Source organism: Equus asinus, chromosome 10 (genome assembly GCF_041296235.1).
Source record: "Equus asinus isolate D_3611 breed Donkey chromosome 10, EquAss-T2T_v2, whole genome shotgun sequence".
NCBI lineage: Eukaryota > Metazoa > Chordata > Mammalia > Perissodactyla > Equidae > Equus > Equus asinus.
This window is the reverse complement of record NC_091799.1, coordinates 56,915,908-56,942,317: the sequence shown is the minus strand read 5'-3', so window position 1 is coordinate 56,942,317 and position 26,410 is coordinate 56,915,908. Positions and strand designations below refer to the sequence as shown.

Below are 26,410 nucleotides of genomic sequence, written 5' to 3'. Positions count from 1 at the left end.
TCACTCGTTTACTTCCTACTCCTCTAGGATCCGGCATTAGGTATTCTGGTCTCTCATAATGAGCAAACAGCTGTAGTTGAAATTAAAGCATTAATTTGGAGAGTTTTTGTGGCTGCGTGAATTCTGTCTTTACTAAGATTGCATTCCTATGGATTTGACAGGTGCATATAAGCAACAGTGTGGCTTATCCAGGGCAAACCAAAATTCTGGTAGCCACTGATTCTTGGTGATTTTTTACTTATACGTGAAAACCTTTTAAAATTGCACTAATTCTAGTTAGGTGGAAGGTAAAAGAATCAGCATAGAGCACAGTTGTGAGGGGTGTATTTGCCCGGGTGCAGGACTGAGTGATGGTTCCTTCATTCAGTAGGACTTAGCAGAAAGCCTGTGTTGAAAGTTTCTTACCTAAATGGGTTGTCGTTAAAAACTTTACGATTTTTCTTTTTAATTTAAAATGTTAAGCCTACTCAATGGTCCTCGTGAAAACTTTTCTTCTAGCTGCATATTTTATATCGAGGGATAAGTTAAATTTCTATTTCAATGAAGAGTTTGCAATAACCGTAATCGTAGCTTATGCTGAATATGTTAATGCCGTTCACTGAATAGTTGACTGGTCAGATCCATTGTCGATTTTAAGCTCTTTTCCTTTGTTTTGGAATGATAGTTATAAGACAATGTATGTTTTAGAAAAACGTACTTCTTTCAACTTCTCAGATCGAAGGTGGCAATCATTGGGACTGGAGGTAAGAAAGAATAGATTTAAGAGAACATCATCGAAAATTCTGTAATATTCTATTGCATAGCACATCCCATGGGTTTTGTCACTAATTTCTAAGAGATCCAAATTAGTGTGCGGTTTTATCAACCTTGCTGCACAAGGTTGTGCACAAGAAATTATTTTTGTTATCGAGGGGGCAAAACAGGGCTGAAGTGACACACAGTTAATTACCAGATTAAATCAGGCATCCAGGTCGCTCTGAGACTCAGCTGCTCTCTTCAGAAGGAAGAGATGCGTTTCAGCATCCAAAAAGGACACACTGTGCAGTATGTGATGAGTCTGAGTAACTCGCTCTTGCTTTCTAATCCAGAGAGTCTCCTGGTCGGAGGAAAATTTTGAATTACTTTAGTACATCAGCAAATCCTTATTATATTTCATAATTATTTATTGCATTGTAAGTGAATATATTTAACAGTGGTTGCACCTCTTGGAAAATTTAGGAATTTTCATGAATAGGCTTTTTTTGTTTCTTTTTAAATTTTAGCTCGGTGAGTTTTGAATAAGCTAAGTCTGGGTCCTTGGGGGTATATGGAAGATATGTAGGAGAATGAGTTTGTTACTGATGTTGCAGAGCGCCAGAGCAACCACTGGACTTTTCTTGCATGTCCTCTTTCATTGTTCTTGCTCACGTGGAGCCCTTGTGCACAGGCTGCGAGTCTCAGGGCTTGGAACAATGCCCTTGGCCAACCGTTCGTCCTAATTGCTGTGACTAATTTGCTGTGTGACCTAAAGACGGTAACATACTTAGCTTTCGTTTTCTCAGATGTAAAATAGAATTAATGACACTTAACCAAGCCAAGGATTCCAGTGAGGCATTGTGATCACAACCAAGCCCCTAAAACCCTAATTAGAGTGTTAAAAACCAAATATTTGGTGAAAACCAAATACTTGTTGATACCATTCAAAAATTTAAAATACACGTTTGGCGGGCACACGCACGCACACGCGTACACACACACACACACACACACACACAAATAGTTGCTTAGGCCTAAGTGATATGTTTAGACCTGAAGGAAATGAAAGGAATTGAAATTGTTTAGCCACAGGAAATAAAGACCTCAGGCTGATTTAAACAGCTGAAAATTATCTGAAGCAGCGCTTTATGGAGAGCAGTAACGAACTGTTTCTCAGCTTCTCTGAGGCTCTCTGAAGAAGAAATGAGGTTAATTACAGCAGAATTACATAAGTTAGACAGCCACAGTGGGGATGCTGACCAATTCTTTCGAAGACACATACTTGAATATTCTCTTCAGTTTCAAGGAAAGGGGCAGTGAATTTGCCAAACAGCTGTGTACGTGTTGCCTCAGAAGAACTACTGGAACAATGCTTTGTTTCTTGAGACAGTATTTTCATTTGCATATATTGTCTTATCCCTTGGAAGACATTTTCTAGTCAACTCCCATACACTCATGTGTTGCTTAACAACAAGGATATGTTCTCAGAAATGCATCGTTAGGCGATTTTGTCGTTGTGTGAACATCGTAAAGTGCACTTGCACAAACCTAGATGGTATAGCCTACTGTACACCTAGGCTGTATGGTACAAAGCTTATGGGACCGCCGTCATATGTCAGTCCGCCGTCAAGCGAAATGTCGTTATGCAGCACATGACTATATTCTTTTTTCATTGTATGTCTCTGTTACCTGTACCATTTGGTTGAGAGCCATTGCAGAGTCTTTAATATGCCATTTGGATATATTCTATACTTACTCTATGCCTTACTTAGAGGTAATAATACTCTCAAAACTGTGCTGGACCAAAAAGAGTCTCTTTTGGCTTTTGTCCATTTGGTGTGTTTCTTTTTGAGATTTTCAGGTCATCTTTTTCTCTTACAAAGCCAAAATTACAGTAACTTAATGAATTACAACTATTTTACTTTTATGATTACTAATCGTTTATCAAATAGCTCATTAGTAAAAGAAAAAAAAATCTGAGGCTTGACAGGAGGGAAGAAAAATAATCTTTCTCAACTAAATCTTTTGCCTAAATAGTCTTAGCAATAAGGATTGCCACCTATTGGTTATAAAAAAGAAATAAAACTAGAAGATGTTTGCCAGTCTTAGAAGTCGTGGCTGTGGTGAACAGAGTTGTTTGGAGGGTGCTCTTGTTTGAGGTATTTGGGAGTATATGATTTGATGGTCATACACTTTATTCTGTGCGTTGAATTTCTCAGAGCCAGTCTCATGAGATCATAGCAGTCATTCCAAGAGGGGAGACGCACTGCTTTCATGGTCCCTTTTAAAAGCATATTTTTCAGACTGTCAGAATTACATTTTAATGCAATATGGAGTAGATAAATGCATTTTTAATTGGACAAATGTTGGAGGCTTGATTTTGAAAACATTTATCTAACTCTGTTGTTAATTTGGCCTTTCCTTCAGTCCAAGCTTTGAAATTCAGCATTTCCTGTCTAACTGAAATGGGATGGGCTTGGTGACATTGGCCTTTTGTGTCTTTTGTTGCCAGGATCTGTTTTTTCCAGATCAGGAGCACTATACAGAGAGCACTGACCTGACTCTGATCTCCCCAGGGTAACTGAACATCCTTAAAGTACATTTGATAATCAAAAAAACGCTCCTGGGACCAGCCCAATGGCCTGGTGGTTAAGTTTGCACACTCCACTTTGGCAGACCAGGGTTCATGGGTTCGGATCCCGGGCATGGACCTACACACCACTCATCAAGCCATGCTGCGGCGGCATCCCACATATAAAATAGAGGAAGATTGGCATAGATGTTAGCTCAGTGCCAACCTTCCCCATGAAAAAAAAAAAGTTCATTGTTTTTGTTGAAAAGTCTCAAGTGGCTACAAACTGGGAAAATGTTCTTTTTAATAATTCTTCCCGCAATATTTGGGTGGATACGTAAATTCAATAATTAAGAATAGTTGTATGTAAATATAAAACACCAGATGTAGCAATTTTTTTATTGTTAATACTATATCATCTTAAATCTACTTGCCCTCTGTCCGCAATATCTAAACATCCTTCAAATGCTGAGAATGTTCAAATTTCCATAGATCAGTGTTTTATCTGTGATTGTGTGTGTATGCAGGCATGTGTTTATATGTATCCTAACAAATTTAGGAACAAAGCCACCACCATTCCTATATTATCTACTTGTTTTTTGCTCACATGTCTGTTCATATTTGAAATTTTAAGCTTTCTTTATGTTAGGGACTTCCCAAATAATCGTTTGATACCCTTTGTTGGCATTACACATTCGATTAATTAATTTGGCAAAGTTTATTTACCACCCTTCCCCCCCATGTTGGAAACCAAGTACTCTAACAGCTGAAGAAAGAGGTGGTACAAGGGAAATTAGGAGAACCATATGTTATTTGCTTTAATTTTAACGTAGTATACCTATATATGTGTGAAAAATATATACAAACTGTCATAAAGCAACATGCTGATGAATTTAAATGAGTAGACGTAATAAAAGCAAGAACCAAACACAAGAGTGGTTGGAGTGAGGCCATGATAGATTAAGGAATGTTTTCTGAAGGAAGTAAACATATTTATATCTTCCAGCAGATTCCTCTGGATGACAGCAGTAGGCTTGGCTTGTACCTGGTGTTGCTGTATAGTTTGAAAAGCTGAGATAGAGGAGCAAAGGTGGCTTTGTGAGCGTGGTCAAGGAATTCAAGACACGAGCATTTTGGTAGGAAAGTTGAAATGCATTGTTCTAATCAGTCTGTGTAATTTCCTTCTGTTAAGGCCCGCCCATTTACCAGTAATGATACCTTCTTTCTATTTTTGTCCCTTCCTTTAGGAAAAGGAATATATGCTTACTCATTATTTAAAATTCAGAGTCATTTTCCTGCTCCACTTGGTTTTGTTCCTACCATTAAAGAAGAGTCGAGTTACGTTCACATGAAACTTTATTCCTCTTTAATTTCTGCTTTTTTCCAACTATCCAACTCGTATCCCTTTTTAAATTCTACTCTTTTAAGCATCAAGTCTGAATAGGACTATCTCTTCTTCTTTTTTTGGTGTATTTCCATAAAAGCAGATGTACCAGGCTTTTTAAATGCTGCCCAGACAAATTATCTATGCTGGCACTAAGTGGTCCTGTCACAAAATCCAGTACTTAAACATACATGGTTGAACTATTGAAATTCAAATTCTTTTTTAAAGAATATTATACTGGGCAGTTGGACTTAGTAACTAAACAGTTTTTCTCCAAATGACATAGGTTGGTCCAACGGGCTATTCTAGGAATTCTGCCGCCATAGCTCCTGAGACTGCTGCTGCGATAATGACAACCTGTCAGAAAGCTGCATTTTAATAGGTGTTTATAGGCATCACTTACCAAGCATTTCAGATACTCTTTAAATGGAAACTGCTGGGAGAAAAAGTTAACACAGATACTTTCTCAATCAGGCTACCATTTGAACATTCCAGATAGAAGTCAGTTGATAGACTATTTGGTGAGTAAATGAATAAATGGATGAACGCGCATCTCATGCCAGTGACCTTCAGTTGTTTCCCTAAAGAACTGGAGGTGATTCCCGGGCACCCCTGTTCACAGGCATTTATTAGGTGCTTACTGTATGTCAAGTCCTGGGCTGGATACTGGGGTCGCCATAATGAAGAAGGCATCTTCACTGCCTTCAGTGAAGCTCAAAACCTAGTGAAAGGAGGCAGAGAGCATGAGCTGTGCCACCCCAGCTGTGTGAGCAGCGTCCCTTGGAAACGGGCGAGGAGGCTCCCAGTGCTCTTTGGCATCACTGTCCTTTCTTCTCTCTGGAGTCTAGGTTGCTGGGGCGGCAGTGCCCCTTCCTCAGATTGTCAGAGCAGGAAGAGGGAGTGGGTACCTCCCACAGGGTCTGAATCTCAGTGACAGGCCCCAGCACGGGAAGGGAAGGCAGTGGAAACCCGTGTGTTGCTCTCTGGCACTGCCAGACCTTCTCTGTCCCCTGCCTCCCACCCCTTGTAATTCCCCGTCTGTCGGCACCCTGGCTTCTGACATCCTTTGTGCGAAGAGAGGAGGATTAGACTGTTCCCATTGGTCTCAACATAGTTAAATATAGAAATGATCCTAGGTAAGTTAGGTTTCCATATTTATTTACTAAAATATATATTATCCATAATGTCACTGAAATATACCCATTTGCAGTCATCACCAATGTAGTCATTCAAAATGACTTGAGTGAAATAGACTTTGGTGGTCTCATCTATGAACCTAACTACCTTTTATAACATTACCGGGGCAAAATGTGTTCTGAGTTTTGCACAACCAACTTACAAATGAGCCTTGGAAACACAATCCCTGTGTGAGCTGGAGACTTCCTGTATTGGTATTCCGCTGGCCTCGTAGAGCCCTGGCTTGTTAGGGCTTCTGTGTGCCCAGCCTTTTGTTCCTAAAAGCAGGCTGCTCCTTGGGGATTTTGAACTGACTTTCTTAGAGTTTTTGAGGTTAGATACACAGTTTCAAAACCTGCTTACCAGCGCCACTGAGCTAAAGGAAACCTAATTCATATCCAGAAAGGTCCTTTTTTAAATCAAGAGTGTGTCTGGGGCTGGCCCCGTGGCTGAGCGGTTAGGTTCGCGCGCTCCGCTGCAGGCGGCCCAGTGTTTCATTGGTTCGAATCCTGGGCGCGGACATGGCACTGCTCATCAAACCACGCTGAGGCAGTGTCCCACATGCCACAACTAGAAGGACCCACAACGAAGAATATACAACTATGTACCGGGGGGCTTTGGGGAGAAAAAGGAAATAAATAAAATCTTTAAAAAAAAAAAAGAGTGTGTCTGTTTACCTTTTATGCACATACTAAAATTAACCTTGTCCTCCAACAACTGGTTGCTTTGTGATTCCCCAAGGGAGAAGAGAAGTGAGGGAAATGCTTAATTTCCTGACAATAATCAACTCTTAGGTATTAAAGATTTATCTTCAAAAACCTATCAGCATACAATGGGTTACTGCTATTGCTATCAGATAAGGGTCCCATTTAAACTATCCTAGGATTTTTTTTTGCCTGGGAGGTCCTTTAAGGTAGGATATAGTGGTTCTGTTGGCTAACTTTGCCTTTGTCGTTGTGGAAATTAAAATTCCCGGGTTCTAGATTTGATTTTAAAATAGCTATTTAATAATGTATAGTGGGAATGTACTCCTGATCAAACCTTTGCAAAACATCTCTCGTAGCCTTGCTGTGCATGAGATGACTTGGGGGTTCTTAGTTCAGAAGATGAAAGGTGTAAATAGTGTGTCTGAGTTAGTTTTTCACTGTAACTTGTTATGTTAAAAAAATGTGTAATAATTTTTATAATGAGTATCTCCTATGAGATCTAGTGATCCTTGAGGTTTTTACTTGTTTGGCAGAACTAAGGGGGCTGGACATTGTGAGCCATTGACCAACATTGACAGGAAGTGCGTAACAGGGTGCTTAAGTCAGTGTCCAGGTTGGGGTTGGGGTGTGCGGAAAGTGGGGTTCCTGTAAACCTGGATTAATCAGCCAGTGATTTCTGATGGTTAGACCCAGCTGCAAAAAGTAAGAAACTTTTCTTATGGGCTAGAACCACAACTCCTATTCTTTCTTTCAAATCTTTCAGCCTTTTCACTAGTCTTTTCTTCAGACTTGACAAGTTTTGGAATAGTCTTTCTCTATCCACAGAGGAAAGCACACAGTAGACAGCATTGTGAGAGAGAGAAAGGAGCAAACTGGGTATCATCCAAGGAGATGCCTGGATCAGAGTTCTGCAGGGCCCGCCCTGGCTGGGGGCCCTTGGAGCCTTGGCTATGTGCAGAAGGAATGGCTGACCTTGGAGATGTTCTGGTTGGATCTAGAGTTTGGGCTCGGAAAACACTGCCTCAAGTTCACCAGCAGGAATGAGGCAGAATTCACGGTTTGGTGTCTTAAGACCTTTACGTTTGCCAAGTTTTTGAGCAATCCCTCCCATCTCCCCATTGAGCTGAAGAGCTGTGACTTGGCCCACAGTGAGTCCAGCAGAAATGAAAAAGGTTGGCCCCTTGCATCTCTCATTGCTGTTTAGACTAAGACCTTGACTGCCCTAGACCACCCTTGGCACACTGTCCGCGGCCCAAGGATCAGCAACATTACAGGCCCAATTTTAGGCGGACTTGAGGAGTTTGTGTCTGAGGACCAGCAAGTACCTACATGTGTCTTTCATTATTCTGTTGCCTTAGGAGATGCTGTTTCAATTGGCAGATATCCTTACTGAAAGCAAAGCTTGTCACTGGTGAGATTACAGATTTCACCCCCCCCCCAAAAAAAAAAGAATCAAATGCCAAGGGGGGGGGGCAATGTGTAGCATTTAAAAGTGTGGTGAAGCCATCAAGTTAACAAGAAAAAGTAGAATAAAATGTGGTTTCAATTTCTTATACTGAGCTTGGGATGATAATGTTTCAACAGTAAACTGTAAGGAGTGTGCGTGTGTGTGTGTGTGTGTGTTCTCTGAATTTCAGAATCCCAGAAGTTATTCAGAAGTTTCGATTTCAGTCCCCAATTCCATAATCTGATAGTAAATACTATTTTTCAAGGGACTTGGTGATCAGAACAAAGGTTTGCAGTTCCTAGGCCAAAGGTTCCCTTGTTTGAGGAGGGGAGCTCCTTTTTACTTCCTGAAGGCTTGAGTTATTGGGGTGGAGCGTGTCAAGACCCTTCCTAACACTTAGCAACTTCCCCGTGTGACATCCTGCTGCCATCCAGTGGCAGCTGCCTACACCGCACTGTAGCTGTAAACTCTACCTTGTTCTGTCTTCTCTTCCTGAGCGTCCACCTTTCTGCTGCCCTTAATTTTGTTTTCTTTTTCCAGGTAATACCTACACAGTATTTGATGGCAAAAATTGACTGTATGTCTGGCTTAAGTAATTCAGGGTGAATGTAAATTTATTTACTTCATCCCTTCCTCCTAGCAATACTGATTATTATTTGCATTATTGTTTTTTCTCCCCAAATTAGTAATAATATACATACTTTTCCTTAAATGTTTTTGTTTCCTTGGCTGAAGAATTAATGGTTGGTGATATTTCTGCTTGTGATAGTTTTAACCTAAAATGGATCTCCACTTATATCTTTGTCTTTATGCTTTGAACTGTGGTTTCTCCCTTTCCAAGTAGGTTTCATGACACTTATCCTGCATTTCAGGCAAGGATTTGTGTGTCCCATAGGATTCAAGCTGGACTTGGAGGAAGAGCCAACTAGCAAATGGAATTATTCTGTCTTGTGAAAGGTTCCAGCCCTTTTAAACTAAACTCAGAAAAATAGAAAACAAATATTCTTGGGAAGAAACTGGGTTTGTTAGTACTTGGCTAGAAATTTTAGGAAAGGAAAGAACATTTCCTCTGGCCTCAGGAGCACATTCAATGTGAAATATTACTGTTTTTAGAAGAGCTAAACTTAAATTTATCTTTGGGTCATTTATTTGACTTGAAAATAAATGGATCTAATCCGTATAAAAAAAAGTTCAGAATCCTATTTTAAATAAAGTGATAATTCAGTAAGTTAGACGAGATGCTCCCAACATCAGCTATTAACTAAAAACAGCTGGGACTTATAGAGGTGTTTGCAAATGTCTGCCGTGAGCTGGACATTGGCAAAATGTACAAGTTCGTTCCAGCTGCACACATTTGCCTTGTTAGAGTTCTTTATGGTAAGTGAAATGCATGCTTCATACGTGCTTTGGTGTAGTCATATTCTCTCAGCACTTGACTAAGCAGGTGGAAAGTTTGTTTAGTCAGAGGAGTGACTGAAAACAATGAATAAACTCATCTCTATCCATTCCAAGAAAAAGCTATTAAATGTCTCTTCTTTTCTTTTCCCATGGATCCCATTTTTTGTTTTTGTATTTTAATAACCTTTCCAGAGTCTCGAGTGATTTTTAAATATTTGCCATTTGGTCATAAACGTGGCAAGTAAATGTAAGCCTGCACACTTGAATCTTATATAAATCAGTTGACCAGTCAGTGTTGGAGCGAACTTCTGGTGATTGCTCTGTGAACACTCTATTCTTCTGGCACTGTCAGCAAATAGAAAGCTAGACCAGGATAGATTTGTTCCTGACAAGGAATAATTCTGCATCCTAAATTTAAATGTGAACTGTTTAGATGTTTCATTGTTTTGTGCGGGCAATTCCCTTCTCTTATCTTCTCTCCTCTTCAGTTAGGATGGAAAATTGTAAGTTTACTGGAGAGAATTTGGAGTGGGGTTTTAGATTTGAAAGGACCATAGGATCATCCAGTCTAACTTGCAGAAAAAAAAAAAGAAAATCCCAAGAGGATGAATGATATGGTGTTGGCACATTGGAATCTCTACATAAAGCAGAAATTATCTTAATACATTTTCATCTTAGATTTCTATCCAAAAGGGTATATTTACAAAGGCTTTGTTTTAGTGAGGTCTTCAATTAAAAAAATGACCCTGTGTGAGGAATTCTGAGGACAGGGTTTATGGTATGTTTCAGGAACATTGTTCGATATTTAAATCGTTCTTACCTTGGAGCTAGCCCAAATGGACTGAGAAGTGTTTGAGTTAGTCGCTATTTGTTTGTAACTTACTTTTTACAGTTTTAATGTGATTTAAAGGAAGATACCCTTGGAAGTGCTTAGCTATGGTTCATACCCATAATCATTTTTCTGTTAGTTCTTAAAACTTTACACGATGCAGAGGAGTCGACTGCATAAGTGCAGTCTATTTTTTTTCCTCAATGAAGCAAATGAAGCAGTATCTTAAATCAGGATTTCCTGAGGTTCTGGAATCTTATTCCTAACTTTTCCACTGGGTCACCTCCAAGTCCTCCTCTTGCCTTTGTCCCTGGTTGACACGAGTCAGGCCATGATTTGTTCTGCAAATGGATACAGTGCTGCTCTGAGGCTGTGCTTGCTGGGGAGAGAAATCCTTCCAGTGAAATAAATCTGGAATGGCCCAGAACGTTAGTCACTGGGTTGCTCCAGAAGCTTTTTTAGAGCTTAAGTCTGAGGTTTGCAAATGGGTGGTGAAATTTAACAGCATCTGATTTTCTAAAATTACCAAAGGAGAATTGTTTCAGCCCTTCCTTGATTTGCAAAGTACTCGCTTTTGAGTCCTCTGGAAATTTTTGTCAGATAAAAGATTTTTCCATGCCACAGATGTGGAAGGAATAACCCTCTCTTGCTGATAAAGGGAAGTTAGTGTTGTACGGAACAAATGGTGAATTCAGGGCTTTTCCAGAGTCTCTGGAGGTATTCATTTCTTGATCAAGCTAGACTCGAATAGCATCTTTATCTGGGTCAGCCTGTGATTCAGCCTCTTCATCTGCTTCAGCAATGGGGTAAACAAATGTCACTTGTTAGCTACTTCTTCATGACCCTTATGGACCCAGCATTAATTTGAAGCCATGCTTTGTGAAATCATCCTTGGGGCAAATGGGTTAGTGATTTTATAAAGATAGTGGGGGTTGGGGAAACACTTAAGCTTGCTTGTAATGAGCTGTCTCTTCGTTTTGATCCTCAGCCTTACTCCTTTCATAGTATTCTTTTAGGATCCCAGCCTGACTCATCCCCACTGTTCTTCTTATAACTTGGTAGCGAATCAGAGGGCAAAAGGGAAACATACTGGCTGTCAGTGGGAAACGGCTACTCCCTCTCTAGTATCGGTGTCTGTTGTCATTAATCGCCCTTGGAATGGAGAGATTATAATATGCGCATTCATAGAAGTTCTTGTGTCGTCTAGAACATCATGTATGCTTTGCAAAATTCCCAAGTAGTGGCGATTATTGGGAACTTCAGTCTGTGAGACATCTCACATTAAAATGCTGATAACATCTTCAAAAACCACAGAGAGGTGGGCTTTGCAGGCTTGCTTGCTGAGTGCCTTTGTGCTGTGGTTTTATTTTTTCTGAAGCACCTGGTTGCACGTACTGGGACACTGAAGTCCTAAGGGCATTATTCACAGAAATCTTTAAAACCAAATATCTGTTTATTCAAAATAGCACATTATACCAAGGTTTGACCTGCATAGTCAAGCCCTAAAACCATTAAAACTGACACCTTGAAGCGTGTTAACTTGATCAACTCTGTATCAACAGTCTCACAAGGGGCATACTCTTTCAGACCTCTTCTTAGAAATTCAGGCACGGTGACCCCCACTGCCTTCAGACTGAGAAGGCGTCCCTTAGACAAAGCCCAGAACCGGGGGAACCCACTCACTGCAAGTCTCGCTGCTTTTGTTGCCTTTCCTGAATAATAATTTTTGACTAGTACCTTTTAGCTATTTATAATGTTATTGTATAATCTGAGTTGGGAACTGCCTGTCACTTCCAGTTTCTGCCACCCATAAAACATTCTACATTTGGACAAAACAATAGCAGCTTGACTTTTTAAAGGAAAGAATTTCTCTTCTGGGTCCAAACTGAAGGCAGATCTTTGAGCTGTGAAACTCATTTTTTTCTTAGAAGTGTCGGTTAGGAGCTGGGTTTGAACTTCGAATCCCCTGTACGTGGACAGAGTCAGGTTTCAGGACTGGGAGCAAGCAGCATGGGCACCTGCTGCAAGGAAGACAGCACAAGTGTCACTTCAGCGGCTTCACCCTTGTCCACAGCCTCATGTCATGTGCCTTTTAGCAGGAGTTTGAAGCCCAGAATGCGCTTAATATTGTTACCAACACAGTTGAGAAATCGTTTCCAAGTTTTTAAAAGAATGGATTCATTAAATGGCATGTTCTGGAAAGAGGGATGTATTGAGAGACTTTGAAGATGCTGGGCTATGAAGATGTATACCATCAGACTGTCTTATCAGAAAGAATGACAGCTTCCTAAGGTGCCTGTCTCTGCCTCCAGTACGAGGAGACGTTCCTTCTCTATCCATTTTGTTTCAACTTCTGTTCATTTGTCTCATAGCCAATATTGGACATGTTAACAATCAGTAATTTTAGAAATGAAATTATTGCAGCTCCTACTGTCAAGATGTGAATCTAAGCAGACCTCAGATTGTCTGACTTAATGGCTGGACTGTGGCAGCCTTTCCTTGATAATGGGACCTCTGTCCGCTGTGGTCAGCACACTGTCTCTAGCAGGAGGTACACAGACACATTCAGTGCTCATGTTGAGGGTAGCCAGTGGCAGATGGAGAGCCATCAGATGAAACAGTTTGACTAATCACGGCGTTTCTGAAGAACCAACTTACAGGTCTTCCTAATGTCCTCACCCCGCGCTGGGCACCGTGGCAGACACTGGGATCCCTGCCTCCTGGTGTTCTCAGTGTGTCACGTGTACTGCAGTGCCCGAAGCTCCCAGTCCACCCGGCCTGAAGGCCTTCACAGGAGGGTTAGCTGATTTTCCTCATTACACACTAAGAGTAAAGAACACACGACTCTTATTTGACCCTCTTGGGATATGAGTGTGGTTCTTTTTTGTATATCTTTTCCATTTTGATTTTAAAGCTAACTCATTCCCGTATAACCAAATTCACACTAAGAAAAACTGAAGACTGTGTCTTCTAGAGCTGTGCTGCCCAGTACAGGGTCCACTGGCCACAGTCACCAGCTCAATGTCACAGTCACATTGAGCCACTGAAATGTGGCTGGTCTGAATTGAGATGTGCTGCGAGTGTAAAAGAAGAAATTGAAGAATGTAAAATATCTTATTAATAACTTCTATATTGATTATATGTTCAAATGATAATATTGTGGATATATAGGGTTAAATAAAAGATTAAATTTTCACCTTTTTTTGTGGTAATGTGACTACTAGAAAATTTTAAATTATGTATGTGGCTTACATTTGGACCTCATCATTACAGAATACTGAAAGTCATTCTTCTTCTGAATTTCTGGTGTAAACTATACTCAGTGACTGTTTTGTATATCCTGTTGGATTTCTTTTCATGTGTATCTCTGTCTTTTCTTCCAAAATGAATGATCAGCTGGTAGAAGGCAGGACCATGGAAACGGTTGGTCTTATACTGATTTTCAGGGATGGAGAGGATAGGTTGTCACCGTGACTGGGAAGTTCTGCTCTCATTCAGTGGGCATAGATCAGATGTGCTCAACATCCTGTAGAATATCACAGAATTCAAAAAATACAGTAAAGAGGGAAGTAGGCCAATCCAGGAGTGGCTGTACTCGAGCTCTCTACTCTTCAGGTCTGTTCTTGAACTAGAGAGCTCTTCTTCTGACTTTGTTATCAGGCTCTGGGCATTCCCACTTCTCAGAGTAGTGCACTGGGCTGTACCAAGAAAACGTGCAGTCTTTGAGGAAACCGTATGCCCTAAAGGCACTCAGAGATGACACTCAGTACGTAGGGATCCCTTGGAAGGGAGCTGCCTTTATGTCCTTGAGACCAGATGACCCCTGTTAGGTAGATTCTAGCTGGTACAGCTGTGTGAACCTGGACAAATCACTTAAGCTCTCTGAGCCTCAGTTTTCCCCTCTGTAAAATGGTGATGGTGATGATCGAACCTTCCTCATAATGAGATAATTTCAGTAAAGCAACTTATGCTGTACTTATTATGTACTTTGCACATAGTAAGTGCATCATAAATGTTAGCTGTTATTGTTAGCATCTTGGTAATGATGCTAACTTCAAATGCTAAAGGCAACCTTTGGTATGTTATTTGCAATCCTGTGTGATTTGGGATTATTTCCTACCACCACATTTTTGAGAATGCATTATTTTCCGAATGAATGAATGCCAAGTCCCCTCAGAGGGGAATGGATACACTTAGAATGATCTAGGGTTTGGGGAACAGAGCAGTTTCCTCTGCGTATCATGACCTCTGACTCTTAGAGCTGCTTTATCACGGGCGTTTGTACTCACTGACTGTGTACTTCATAAGCTGATTTGGCACTGACCCTCCCTCCTATCTCTTAAAGCCCTGTGTGCATTGGTCAGAAACCTCAAAATGTTAAAAGGGACTGCATTTCCAGGCAACTTCAATCAGAAACTCAGAAGAGGGAGAACGGGAGGAAGAACTACCCGTGGGAGAGATCACAGGTGAAGTGGAAAGAGCAGGTCCTTGGATTCAGGCAGACGTGGGCTGTGGTATCTGCTCTGCTGGATGCTGGTCAAGCGATCTTGTGGGAGTCGCCTAACCTCTCAGGCTTTCCCACATAGAATGCGACCGATGTCCTTCACAAGGCTGTGTTCATGACTCACGGAGATAACCTAAGCGTCTATCCGGGCCAGTGGCTGTCCATCCCTTCCTCGCTTGGCCTGACTTGCGTGTTGCTCTCAGTTTCATAATCTCCACTCCTTTCCTCTCACATCATGAGAGTATACAGATGACCCCAGTGAAAGTTACATCCTCTGCTTTGTAGCAGTCGTGACTTGGGAATACGTTTAAGAACATGGAGTTAGTTATCTTCTGTTAGAGCCACATACAGAAATTGGAGAATTGTTTTAGTCCTTTTCAATTTATTCACTCCGACAAAAGTCAAAGTTTATATCTCACTTGAAAACACCACTTCAAAAAAGTTTCCCTTCCCCCCTGTTAGAAATTATAGGTTAAAGTAGCCCAATGAAATATAATTAAATGTTCCCATTTTTCCATTTAGTTTATACCCCCATATCTAAAGTAATATATTACTTGATGTCAACTATAGCCATCTCCCAGGTACCTTTCTGTGATTTTTACCAGATTTGCAACATTGTGGCTAAAGAGAATACAGTTATTTTTAAAGTAATTCATAATTAAATGTAATTTAGTAATTTAATATTGGCCATGTGATCTTCTTGATTTTTATCTTCCAATCATAGAATTTAAGACCTAGGAATTATTTTCGGACTTCTTAGCTAAACCTTACCACTTCACTGAGGAGGAAGTGAAGTCCCAGAGATAGTAAATGTTTTCCCCAAAGTTCCCCAGCCTGTTATTGATAAAGAGATCTAGAACTCATGTCCTCCTTAATCGTCTAATTTTTCTTTTACTGCACAGTGGCTTTGCAGTTGTTTTCCATATGATACAGTAACAGTCGTGCATAGGTAAGGCATTTGTACTTTTTTTAAACAGAAGTCACAGAAAGGATGCAGTGTGTGATAAACTCCTTTCTAGTTTATGGACTAAAACATCTCTCTGCCTTCAAAAGGGTAATGCAAAAAGTGACCAACAGGGGGCAGCCTAATACAGCCTTTTGGATTAATTCAATTCACTTTAAAAATTACCCAAGCTCCTAATGAAGCCAGCAAAAAACATCTGTTGTTTTATTTATAGCCACAATTTCTACGAAACATATTCTATAGCAGATGAAGAAGAAGTTGACAGCTCATAATTCATAAAGTTTCTGAGGCCTAATCTGATAGAACAAACTGTACAAAACTCCCCCTCGTGGCTCAGGCCCTATCACTTCCCTTTCAACTGAAGACAGAGGTGGCGCAGGGAGAAGTGGAGCACAGATTGTTACATTGTTAAGAAAGAGGCAACTGTGAGGCTAGAATAGGGGAAAGGAATACCCCGCCGTGATCAGTGATTGCTTTCACCTCCGCCGTCCCCCAGCCGGAGTCACTGCGTACTTTTTCATTAACAGCGTCACAGGTATTGCCTTATAGGAAGCCAGCATTTTCCTTACCCTCCGGCTTTTCGCTGGGAAGTTTGAGCAGTGTGCTATGTACAAATTGTTACCATCGTATTTTCTATCAAGAATCTCAAGTGCTGATTAAAATTGCTGATTGAATAGTTGTCTATCTGGGTCCAGCTAAATTTTTGACTTCACTCCTTTTCTTTCACCGGTTAGCTCTAGTTTATTTGACATAGCCACTTTTTCCCTGCTGACTTTTAAACAATTATAAAAATATACCCACTCCTCAAACACCACCTATCTATATTTTTTAGCTTATTTCTGACAATTTTTTGGGAATATGGTCGGAATTCTTTCTGTAATTAATATATATTTTAGATTTCACTTCTATCTGTAGGGCCTCCTGATTATCACAGTTTAAAAAAAAGGTGGATTGATCTGGGACAAATAAATCTCTGTAGCATAGTGCTATTTATTATCCTTTTTTGTGTGTGTGAGAATTTAGTGAAGTGATCCAAGTGCTGCATTTGATGGACCCATCTAAAGTTGTTATCTTTAGACAGAAATTCATAAGCAGAATAAGTCCATGAATTTCTTTAGCTGAGAGGTGAATCGCCTCTTGTTCATTTCACTAATGATCGTAGTATATTGTGAGACAGGAGAATTTATTAGCCCACCAGAATTCATCACATCTGTCTGAAGTTGTGAAAGTATATTGCTTCATTTTTTTTAAAAACTGATTCCTCATAAAATTATTAAGGGTTGTGTTTACGTTTACCTCAAAACTGCTACCTGTAATTACATCTGGATGGCTTAGTTTTATTTCAGTGATTTTTAAAAGCTTTTGATTGAAAAAAATCTGACTGAATAGTGTCTTATTTGCTTATGTAGTATTTCTGCATTAACTAATAGGGAATTTTCTATTCCATATTTTCTGGCTCCTTGTCTTTTTTGCCTTTATTTTCTTTTTCTTCCTGATCCCACAGACAGTTCCTTTCTTGCCTTTTTTCTCTCTCTCTGATCATGAGCTCTTTAACTCCCTTCAAATACTTATTGAGCATTTTTAGTAAGATTTCATTTTGGAATCCTTTGAACTATGTTACACAATATATGTATTTGTAAATTATTTGCCCGGCCCTTTCTCCACCTGACGATTAACCAGAATAGTCCGTTTGTGCCTTACTGAAAGTAATGTTAGCCAGCTATATTTAGCTGAATAAAACCCATTACATTCTTGGGGAAGAATGTGCTTAGTTTAGCCTTATGAGAAAATATTTAATAAATGCTGTCCTGAAAATATTTAGCCTGGCTGAGAGGACTGGCGAGGGTTCAATCCTGATAAAGCAGAGGTGATGGTGAGAAGCTGGCCTTCCAGTCCAGCTCAGGTTGAACAAACGCACCTCTTGTCACTAAGGGTTGTAACTGTGGGTGTCTCCTGTTGCCAAGTGCTTTTCCACCCGTATTCTGCAGATGTTTCAGTGTCTTCTCATGGCTTTGCAACCTCCAGAATGGCATCATGCAAAGCGTCTGCCAAAGCAGGCAGCTAAGATTCGTGATGTGGTTACCGCTCGCCTTGAAGTCGATCTGCTCTTTAAAATCCTACCTTTACCACTTCCTGCTGGCGTGACTTTGGCCAACTTGCTTAATTTTTCTTCGCCTCAGTTTCCTCATCTGTAAAATGGGGACAATTATAATACCTCCCAAGCTTGCACAGATTAAGTGAGATCAGGCACACGCAGCCCTGGGCACAGTTTCCAGGACTAAGTTCAGTACGTGAGAACCGTCTGTTGTAGCAGCTTCTAGCAGAAGTAGTAGTGGTAGTAATTTGACAGATCAGCCTTTCTGATATTTCCTATTCCTCTCCTCCCCCCACCCCACCAGAATTGAAACGCCTGAGTCCTCTCGAATGTGGTCCAGTGGGAAAAGCACTGGTGTGAATGTCAGGAGAACTGGGAGCTAGTCCTCAGCCTGAACTTACTGTGGGGCCTCGACGAGTTGTATCCCATGTGATCCCTCTCCACACAACAGGACACAGACGCACGCAGCAGTGCAGCCCCGACCGCTGATCTCTCTCTTTTGATATCTAATTAGATATGATATCAAATATACTTAGATTTGATAGCTGGGCCCTCTGAGTCCGTCAGCATCATCTACCCAGCACATGTTTAGATGTTGGGCTGCTGGGATCTGGTGTAAGATGAGCCCATGAAGCCCAGGGCATTTAGGCAAGAAGTATGAAGGAACAGGTAGGAAGGTTAATCGTTGGGTTTCTGTCTCCCACCGAGATCTGGATTTTCTCTCTGTGACTGGTGGCCTAACCTTAAATCCTGACACTCAGAGTGTGGTCTGAGGACCAGCAGCATGGGCATCACCTAGGAGCTTGTTGGAAATGCAGAATCCGGAACCCCACGTCGATCTGCTGAATGATGTTATTAATATGCATGTCAAAGTTTAGGAAGCACTGCCCTTGGGAATATTCCAATACACAGAAGATGTCTCCTAGATACCTATGGAATCGGTATTTGATATTAATTTTTTTTCTAGACTTGTTTCTTTCCTCTCTTTAGAGGAAGTGTATTGACGTGTTAGGCAGCTTGGGCTGCCATATCAAAATACCACAGACTCAGTGGCTTAAACAACAGAAATTTGTTTCTCACAGTTCAGGTGGCTGAAGTCTGAGATCAGGGGCCAGCAGGGTTGGGTTCTGGTGAGGGCCCCATCCTGGCCTGCAGACAGTTCCCTCGCCTCTGTGTTCTTACATGGCGGAGAGAGAAAGAGGAAGCCCTCTGGAGTCTTTTCTTCCAAGGACGCTAATCCCATCATGATGGCCCCATGCTCATGACCTCATGTGAACTTCGTTACCTCCCAAAGGTCCCATCTCCAAATACTATCACATTGGGAGTTGAAGCTTCAACATAGGAATTTGGGGGACTCAGCTCGGTGCATAGCAACTGATTTCTGCAACTTACTTTGAAATGCATCAAAAAAGTAAGATGGATCAAGGGATGGATGTGCGATAAAGCAAATATAGTAAAATGTTACTTGTAGAATCTAGCGTGACGATATATGGGCATTCACCATACAGTTCTTTCAACTTTTTGGTATGTTTAAAAATGTCACAGAAAAATCCTGCTCTCTCTAGTTATGAGAATGGAATCTGGTGGTTCTTTTCTCTGATTTCCATCCAGGCTTTTTTAAAACTGCCTGTTCCGCCTGGCCGGACAAATACGCCTCTTTGGCAGTTCCTCCCTCTCTGTGCCTCTTTCCTCAGTCAGCTGATGTCCTGCTTTCACGCAGCTCTTGAGGTTCCAATCTCGATCAGAACGCTTGCTTCTGGTCTCTGGTTTCACCAGTAACATCTTTCTGTCCAGTTCGTCTCTTAGCTCTGCCCTCTCCTGCTCAGAGGGTCCTGTAATTCTTGTGAGAGATGAGCTTCTCGGGTTGCATTGGAAGACCCTGCTGTGTTATCCTTAAGCATTTCTATCGTTAAATTTTATATGTTTGACTGAAATCTATTATCAGATATAAAAGGCGGAAAAGAGAGTGTTCTCCACAGTTTCACCCTGAGCCTTGGAGATAGCATGGCTCACCTGGTGGAGCACCCAGGTCCCTCTGGTTATTAAAGGCGCTTCCACTGCTTTGTCTTTATGATGTTAATTATCTGCATTTCAAAATAGTTTATAGTGAAGGAGGATGTAGTCACTTGCTTATTGGGGGGGAAGTACAAAAACTGGTTATATCGAGGTAGCCTTACCTGAACACAGCAGAAAGTACTGTGGCCACTCACGTGTGGGCTCAAGCATCAGATACCTGTGTGTCACGTGACAGTTACCACAGTTACCCTTTTAATTATGGAACTTGGCAGGACATTTTGGGAAACTTATCATAAGTTTCTTTTCTTGACTGGGACTTGTAGACCCTGGTGGAAAGAAACAGGTCCAAGCCGAACTTAGGAACGCTGCTTATGAGCTTTGTGTCCTTGACCAGATGACTTAGTTTCCCAAGTCTCAGTTTCCTTGCCTTTAAATTGGGGAAAATAAGGACTGTAGGTCTTTGAACTGCTGTGAATAATAAGCGAAACCATGTCTGTAAAATGCTTCGTGTGAGCAGTGTGGCTTCTAATTGATATTCAGTAATAGTCATTCGTTCACTTACTCATTCAGCGAATGGTCAAGCACCTGTTGTGTGTGTGTGTGTCTCATGTGATTTTCCCTTCTTTCCTTCCTTTTTGGTCACACTTCGTATGAAATCTTTCTGAGCCGACAGACCAACTCCCCTTATAAATCACTAGCCTCCAAAATCCCAGAAACTCAACTCTAAGTTATTTTCCTGGTGGGGTGAGAGGAGTCCCTTTCTTCCCTGTTTACCTCCTGCTCAGCATTTTAATTTGCTATACACTGTCAATTGTAATCTTTAAATCAGACTCCAATTTAAGTGACGAGAATCACAGTGAATTAGGCTAGCCTGTCAAAGATTAGGTATAATCTTGCGTTTCAGTTATCTCTTAACTCCAGGCTTTAGCTAAGGCCATCAGAAGCCAAGCCAGAGCGTCTGCTCACGTTTGACAGTCTTTGCTGATGTTGGTTTCCTGTACTAGTCTGTTGTCTAGAATAAAACTAAGTGAGCCGTGGATCTCAGATCCCTTTCCTTTGTTTTTAAGCTGTGGAACAGAAGAGATAAGTGGGAAAAGATAACCTTAAAGGTATTAAAGACTAATTAAGGTCTCCAAAAAGATTTGCAGACTTCTTGTTTAAATCTGCTGACAAGTCTTTTAATTCCCTCCAACAAGTTATCTCTGAAAACGGTGTAGTTAGGACTGAAGATTTATTTTCACGTCTACTCTTTTTACTCCCCTTTTCAGTTGGTTATGCTTTTTTTTCCTGCTTCTTCCTCTACAAAAAAGTCCTTGTCTCCACAAAGTTCAGTATCATTCCAACTTCATTTTTCCTTTACATTCAGAAAAGTGAAGTACAATAACTCAGTATGATAGTCCTTATAGGGGAAAAGAGCAATATATTGAAAATAATGTGATGTTTTAGATAGGACTTTTGAAAAGATATTGAGTGTGTTTATGTATGGAAAGAAAGGCAAAATGCAGATGTCTACCCCGTCAAATATGCTTCCAGTTTGCCACCTTAAAAAAGTATGGAGAATTCTGTCTATCTTAGTTATAATAGTTTCTGGTCTTAAAGTTTGCCGTTGCAATTGGGTATTTAAAAAAATCTATTAACGATAATAATGAAAAAGATTACATGAATTATTCTGAATAATAGCTACCCATTAATTTGTGCTTTCTACATGCAGAGCACTATGCTTACCATGTTTATTTATATTATCATTTAATCCTGTTATATTCATAGTTGTTCCATTTTATAGATGAAGATACTGGTGTTCAAGTTCATTAACAAGCCCAAGATTACGCTCAGTAAGTGGCAAAACCAGGACTAAAACCCAGGGCTCTCTAGTTTAAACCTGTGCTTAATAATTTCTCTACTGCTAATTAAACAGGTGTGTTCCAGTTAACTTTAAGGAACCCATAATTGGTTTTTTGCTTTTAGTTTCTTACCGGTATTATCTAAGCCAGCATTTGTTATGACTTTGCCCATAGAACTGAAGGAGTTTAAACGTTCAGGGTATTAACCATTTTAGGCATAAAGTAGGAACGTGCTTATAGGGTTTATTTAAGAAAAGTATTGGGGTTTGTTAGATTTTTACCGAGCAGAATGTACGTTGTTCATTTGAAGTAATGAGAGGTTGTTTCAGACAGAAATAAAGTTTTGATTCAGCCACAGTTAATAGACAAACATCTTGATTTAATATTGGTCCTCACTTTGCATATACTCTTTCTTTCCTGTGTATGGAATTACATTTTAAAAGGTAAGTGTCAGTTTTTCATATACTTCCTAGCTGCTTCCATCAGTAATGAAATACTTGGCTTGGGCAGTCTCTGGAGTCCCAGAATTTCAGCTTAAACTTTCCATTCGTCCCTGCCAGGCACTAACTCTAAAATATCTTTTTTGATGGAGAACGCCTCCAAAAGGTGCAGCTGTGTGCCGGTTTCATCTTGCATTTTGTAGCGCTGTTGGCACCGTTCAAGGGGAGGAATGCCACTGTCTCCCACACACCGCTGCTGCCCAGGGACTGTTCAGGCCTGTCCCTGTTAGTGGTTTGGGAAGGGCCCGAGTCTGGAGAGAAGGCTGTCTTCTATTCTGTGTGATGGGTTGTCACCAGGGCAAAGGGGGGAAAATAGAACTAGTGGAAAATGCAGCATCTGGTGTGCTATCAAAACTTCTTTGTACAACCTGGGACACCTCGTTCGCTGGTGCTCTTGTCAATGTTGAGGCCTGGTTCCTCCTTTTTTCTGAAACAATGCGTGTCTTGGCTTCACCACTTTTAGACCTTTCTACTCTTCTTTCTTGTTGTCTTTCTCCTTAAGTAATACTGATTTCTTTTGATGAAAAATTATTGAGCTAAGTGAAAAACTGGTGTTGGATTGGAGTAGGGAATCTACAAATCCGCCCCAATTCTTAAGAGTAGAGTAGGTTCTCCAGACTCAGACACTGGCTACAGCAGGATTCAAAACCAAAAAGCATTCCTCATTCGAGTATAAAATCTGTCTGGAGGGGCTGGCCTGGTGGTGTAGCAGTTAAGTTCGTGCGCTCTGCTTTGGTGGCCTGGGGTTCGTGGCTTTGGATCCCATCTCGCACCTACACACCACTCATCAAGCCATGCTGTGGCAGCATCCCACATACAAGATAGAGGAAGATTGGCACAAATGTGAGCTCAGCGACAATCTTCCTCAAGGAAAAAGAGGAAGATTGGCAGCAGATGTTAGCTCAGGGCCAATCTTCCTCATACACACAAAGAAACCCAAGAAAACCTGTCTGGAAAATGAAATCTAATGAGAATTTATATGTAAACTTTGTGAGGATCATGCTGTGTTGATTTGTGTTTTGTTTGATACCCACCATCTGTGATATATATATATATTTATTTTTAGTTACATTGTGTTTTGGTTTATTGACCTGTATGATGTGGTGCTTTGTTATGGACTTTTTAGAGAAGAACTAGCCAAATTTGGTAATTCCTAGCTATTGTCATTTCCTGTTGGAATTTCTTAAAGTGGAATCTAATGGAAAAGTAAATATTGACCCTGTGTATTTAATACATTTAAAGATACGGTTGATTTTAGGATTGTTGAAATAGTTAATATTTCGCTTTAGAATGCGTTTTAGATTTTTGATATTAATTGATCCTGTTGCCCAAAGTAGACAATGTGAACTTTAAAGGTGTCTTGGGTAGGGCTTCCACAGTCCCTGTGTTTAAAAATTTTAGAGGGGAAATGGGTTGAATCACAGATATTGTGCTAGAGAATAGGAAATCCTTGAATTGTTATTTTAAAAAATCATCTCTCCTTGTAAAATTTACCTTTTAAAACTCCCATTGCAAAACCTTGATCAGTTGTGATGATCCACGTGGTAAGAAAGCTTTTTTTCAATCTTAAAAATTCAGTGGGAAATTCACTTGATATGTTACAAAAGCAGGACCTGTACTTCCTACTATCCATGTCTAGTTTTTGTCTTTTTAAATACTCTGGCGTGCACTTCAAGAGAAGCTCCGATGCTGTCGCAGATGCCTGGCAGCCACCACAGCGCTTTTTAGAACTTCGTGTAACACTTGCGTGAATGAAACAGAGGGTATTTCTGTAGCTCAGGGTACAGCAGGTGGACTGTATTTTTTGCCAAAAAAACATTGAAAGGACTAAGGGAAGAAAGTTTTGCTTTTTTTTTTTCCTTCTTCAATCTGAAGCGAAGAAAAGAGAGATGGAAACCCTTTTATATGTAATATTTGCCAATCTAGTAATATAACTGCTGGGTGCATAGTTCAATCACAGTTAGGTGAAATCTTTAATTATCACTTAATTTAACTTTCCTATTTGTCTGCAGAAATGATCGTGTTGATAAGATTCTGGAAGGAGATAAACCTGTGTTAAGTAATTCCATTTTCTGTTGCCAACTTTAAGAATTTTTTTATTTGGAAAAAAAAATGCTGTGTAATTTGAGGGAAAGGAAAGAGGAACTGGGCATTTGGTCAGACATGTTGATGTGGGGTCATGTGTTTACTCTTTAATCTGTAGCGTTTTCATCTTGGCCTGTGCTAAGACCTGTAAGTTGGAGAGGGCTGGAGAGAGACACCATAGTGAATCCTAATTAGTACCATCTCTCTACTCCATTTCTACCCTTATGTTTTCCTCCTGTTACATGTGCTGATAGGATGATGTTGCATTTTGCTCAGTGTAGAAGGCATTTATGGGGGAGGATGTTTTTGGGAACTGATAATCTTCTAAGGTAAAGGGAAGTAGTTTCTAAGAGGAAATGATACGCTATTTCATTTTATAGATTTTTTTTTTATTTTACAATGCTTTTAATTAAAAAGACTGTGAAACTTTCGAGACATTTGTATTTTAATTGCTTTTCAAATGTACTCATATTTTAACATTTAGAGGTTTGGGGGACGTCATTGCTGGATTCTTTTGAAGGGGTCACCCGCATAATTTGCTTATCTTAATGTCATATTGTTACTAACCCAAAACAGATTGCCAGCTCCATTCCTGGACATTCTGATGTCAGGGATTTGTGGTTGTACCCGGGAGTCTGTCTTCTAGGAAGTTCTCTGGGTGATCCATAAGTTCAGGCGGGCGTGGGAAACGCAGGAGAGCTGAAGTTCCCATTCAGCTCTGCATAGTGACTGTCTAGAAAGTCGATGGCATATCTGTCCTGCCTCTATGAAGTCCCAGATGTGGTCAGTGATGTTGCCGTAGGACAGTCACCCAGGAAACTGAGTGCACGGAAAACTCTGCATGCCCTGAGTTCCAGTGTCGCTTAGCCCTGTGTCCTGATTGTCCTGTCCTCAGGGATGGCTTTATTTATAGTGGGGTCTTTGTGGCACACAGCCAGCTCAGGAATCTTTCATCTGCTAGTGACAAAATTTGCCCTTACTCAGGCCATAGGAATGCACCCTCCAATACTGTGGTCACTAGCCACATTTAGCTATTTCAATTTAAATCAATAAAAATTAAAAATTCAGTTCCTCAGTCGCGGTAGCTGAATTTTAAGTGCTTAGGAGCCACTTGTGGCTGGTCACTGCTCTATCGGATAGCACAGCTCGTAGAACATTTGCATTATCACAGAAGTTCTGCTGGACAGTGCTGCTGTAGGATTTCCTTTCGTTATTTAGCTCTTCTCCTTTTATCCTGGGTAGTTGCAAGGGCTAATAGAGTTAGGTGGCAAGGTCACATGTGTGTGTCTATCTCAGGGATTTTCCAATCTGGAAGGGTCTTAGACCACAGGGTTTAGGATTTGCAAAATGACATAAATCATACTTAATTCTCTGAGGTCAACATTTTAATAACATAATTTTACTTTATATCATGAATCTGTTGTTGCTCTGTGCCGACTCAGTATTAGAAAGGTCGGCTTCATTAGGAGTTTGCTTAACATGACATATGGCTTGTAATAAAGAATCGCACCACTAAAATCTCATTGAAAGAAAATTGTAAATATTTAGTCTTTCTTAGATTATATAAACTATGTATTCCCTGATAAGAGTACACAGTGATGAACCTTAAGTGTCTAAAAAGTTATTTATTGATGGCTAAGAAACAGGTTACACAGGGAGATATTTTCATAAAGACTACCGTTTATTTATATTTTGCAGTTTGAGAAATTTGAGGTGAATATATTTAGCTCCCTCTTCTGGTATATTATGAGAAAGATATTTTTACTTAAAATGGTTTCATATATTTTTGGAGTGAGAATATAGTTATCAATTTAATGTTGAAGGACATTGTTTGTGAGTGTCATCCAAGTTGTCTTTTTACTTTTGTATCATTACAATTGACAAAACATGTAAATAAAGTATGGATAAACAGTTTATGAAAGCATCAGACTTCTTAAGATATTTACTGACCAAAATATATGTACACAAATAAAGGCCTCGACAGCTGGTACACGGGGACTTAACCTGAGTGTCTAGTGGCCAATGAGCGTTTGTACTGGCTTCCGTGTCTGACATGAGGCCTGCCCCTGACATTTATGGGGCCTATAGCCAGAGTACAAAAGGAGGGCCAGGTATCCCATGTTTCAGTATTTTGAAGTTATAAATCACGTTAACAAA

The 26,410-nt window shown here is 40.4% G+C and overlaps 1 protein-coding gene across 2 annotated transcripts in view; it reads left to right on the top strand.

Annotated features, from left to right (window-relative positions):
* The window catches only part of PIK3R1 (phosphoinositide-3-kinase regulatory subunit 1), an 83,384-nt gene that overhangs the window by 27,407 nt on the left and 29,567 nt on the right, over positions 1–26,410 (top strand). The window lies entirely within an intron of this gene.